Below are 3,587 nucleotides of genomic sequence, written 5' to 3'. Positions count from 1 at the left end.
ATTTTTGACTCTTTCACTCTACTTGTGCCTTTGTGAGTCACTTCGAGTGTATGCCAAATATCAAACGCGGTTTCACAAACCGAAACACGATTGAACTCATTTTTATCAAGCGCACAAAATAAGGCATTCATAGCCTTTGCATTAAGAGCGAAAGTCTTCTTATCCAATTCATTCCAATCGATCATTGCAAGAGAAGATTTCGAAAATCCATTTTCGACAAGATTCCAAAGTTCAAAATCCATTGAAATAAGGAATCTCCGCATTCAAGTCTTCCAATAGGTGTAGTCCGTCCGATTGAACATGGGTGGACGTGTAATAGAGTGGCCCTCTTGGTTTCCGGCGTATGTCATCTCTATTGGGTTTTAATCCATTTGAGAGTTAACCCAACTCTGATATCTATTGGGTTTTAATCTATCTTAACTACAAACTTCCTGCCTTACTTTACTTCAAATATATTTCTGTAAGCTTTCTGTTAGGACTCTAGATAGGAGAGTCCTAATTGAGTGGGACATTCATGTAAAACTATTAGGACTTTAGCTAGGAGAGTCCTAATGGAGAGGGACATCCTGTTAGGACTCTAGCTAGGAGAGTCCTAATTGAGATGGACATTCTGTTAGGACTCTAGTTAGGAGAGTCCTAATTGAGAGGGACATTCATGTAGGAGGTTTTTTCTTAGAGAAGAATTAGGAGTTGTAAGGGAATAGGAGTCTTGAGTAGGAGTCCTATTAGGAGTTGGTTAGAAGTAAGAGTCTTAAGTAGGAGTCCTATTAGGAGTTAGGGTTTAGAAGCCCTATAAATAGCCATGTATTCCTCCTCTTTTCTCAAGCAATAGATGAATCTTTTCCGCAGCCTTTGAGCAGCAACTTGGAGGGAGGCCGATCCCCTAAAGAGATCAACCCCAAGTTTAGAATCTACAAGGGTTCTCACACCTGGTATCAGAGCAGCATTCTTGGCGTCTCACGGCCCTTCCACAGCCATCCATCAACCCTCCACAACCACCCAAAGCAATTCCCACAATTGCTTAAAAGATCGTCGCCGAATTCCGCATCATCTCCACCACCGCGGATCATCCTTTGATCTCCCCGTGAATTGCAACAGGTTCTGGTTTTCTACCTTACTGCTGCTGCAATTTAGTTATCTTTATTTGAAAATCCCAAAAAAATTATTCCTATATTTCTGCATAAACTTTTCATTATAAAGTTTTCATCTCTACGACGAAAGATACATTGCAGAATTCCAACCGTATAGCACTGTCTGTTTGATCTTGCTACTATGTTTTTTCTATCCAAATCTCCACGAAATTTTATGACATCTTTGACACTTCCTAACAGCAGATTTTTCTTTGGTTTTGTCAAAAAATTCTCAATATAAACCATTGATATTTTACATCTAATCTGCTATACTTGAAAATCTGCACAGTAAAATTTCAGCCTCATAGCACTGATTTTTTGATCTTGATACTACGTTGTTTCTATCCAAATCTCTACGAAATTTTTATGATAGCTTTGACACTTCCGAATAGTGGATTTCCCTTTGGTTTCATCAAAAAATTCTCAATATAAACTTCTGATCTTTTACGTCCAATCTGCTATACTTAAAAATCTATGCTGCAGAAAATTTCAGTCGCATATTGTTGCCTTAACCCATCTATTTGCAATCTTTTTTGAATGAAATTTCTTATACACTTTATAGATCATCTTGGCTTCCATCTAAGATTGATCTATTGAGGAATTCATCTTTAAAACCAATTTTTGTGTTGCTATAAATTTTCATCGTAAACTGCTGAAATTTTTCGACGAGAATTCTGCTATCGCAACTTGCACCAATTTCCTTGCTGTTATACTGCCGAAATTTTCTTGATTAAATTGGTCATCCTTGCTGTCATATAAACTGTGATTTTGCTATCAATTCCCTCCTCAATTCTCTCAAGTTTTTGGTGGAAATTACGTCGATAAACCGCTATTTCTTCGACGACAATTCTGCTCTTACAAGACAGCACATACTTGCTGCAACTTCCACTGATTTCTCTCAAACCTTTGCTACCATCTACCACAGATCCAAAACATTCATCCATAGCCCTAAAATTCCACCAAACCACACCCTCAAACTGCACTCAAAACAGCCACAAAACAAGCCTAAATCGTAGCCTACATCCACCGATCCAGCAACCCTTTCGACCATCACTTCTCTCAACCTATACATGCCTTTAACCTGACAACAAAAGAGAGATCTTAACATCATAGATTTGGAGGCATATACTATGGCATCTAAGGAGGCAATCGATGCTAAATTCGAAGCCTTGGAGGTGCGAATGGAGGATAAGATTCGGACGCTCTTTACCGAACTCATATTGGGCCGACTACTAAGCCCGAAAAAATCATATCACGGAGAGAGCTTTGCCCAATCGCACCAGGCCCGAAGAGATGAGTTCCAAAGGAGGGGAGGCTCTATGATCGATCCCAACTATCCACGCTTGAGGGTGGACTTCCCTAGAAGGGAAGAAGGAAACCCGATTGGTTGGATCTTGCACGCGGAACGATATTTTCAGTACCCCAAAATCGCGGATGCATCTACATGGCTGAACCCGAGGAACATAAAATTGCTACATGGCTTTCTAGGTTTAACAGGCTACTACTGCAAGTTCGTGAAAAACTATAGAGAGATCAGTGCACCACTTACTTCCTTTCTGAAAAAAGATGTCTTCCAATGGTCGGACAGAGCCTCCGTTGCCTTCGACAAACTTAAGACAGCCATGACGACGACGCCGGTGCTAACACTACCAGATTTCAACCGACCCTTCATTATTGAGGCCGACGCATCTGGAGTCGGAATTGGAGCAATTCTCTTGCAAGATGGTCGACCACTCGCATACACTAGCAAGGCATTATCTCCCTCCCATCAAAATAAGTCAACATATGATAAGGAGATGCTCGCCATTGTGCGCGCAGCAACGAGGTGGAGACCCTACTTGATTGGTCGATGATTTGAAATTAAAATCGACCATAAAAGCCTCAAGTACTTTTTGGAGCGAAAGATATCATCCCCTGAGCAGCAAAACTGGGTAACAAAACTTCTTGGATTTGATTATGAAATAACTTACAAAAAGAGGAAAGAGAATGTTCTTGCAGATGCACATTCGCAGCTACCCGAGCAAGCTAAAGTTTTGGCCATTTCACTTCCGACCAGCGACTTCCTTGAGGATATTAAGATGGAATGGCAGGAAGATTCAGAGACTAGTAAGATTATCAAAAAATTGGAGGAAGCACCAAGCTCCGTAGGTCATTACAATTGGGACTCAAAAGAATTACACTATAAGAGTACTAAATTGAAAAGGAGTATGACATATCACTCACAAACCGACGGCCAGACAGAAGTTGTAAATAGGTGCTTGGAGATAGCCCAAACCCACCCACCAAATATGACTACCCAAGAAGGACTTCAGACTCAGCCAAGAGCCATTATTGATCGACGGATTATGACTCGACGACGCCGATCCACTACTGAATTGCTAATACAGTGGGCAAACCTACTAACAGAAGATGCCACTTTGGAGAACTATGATGACTTGAAGATCAAATTCCCAAAAT

This window comes from Musa acuminata, chromosome BXJ2-1 (assembly GCF_036884655.1).
Source record: "Musa acuminata AAA Group cultivar baxijiao chromosome BXJ2-1, Cavendish_Baxijiao_AAA, whole genome shotgun sequence".
NCBI lineage: Eukaryota > Viridiplantae > Streptophyta > Magnoliopsida > Zingiberales > Musaceae > Musa > Musa acuminata.
The sequence above is the reverse complement of the archived record's forward strand: the minus strand, read 5'-3'. Positions refer to the sequence as shown.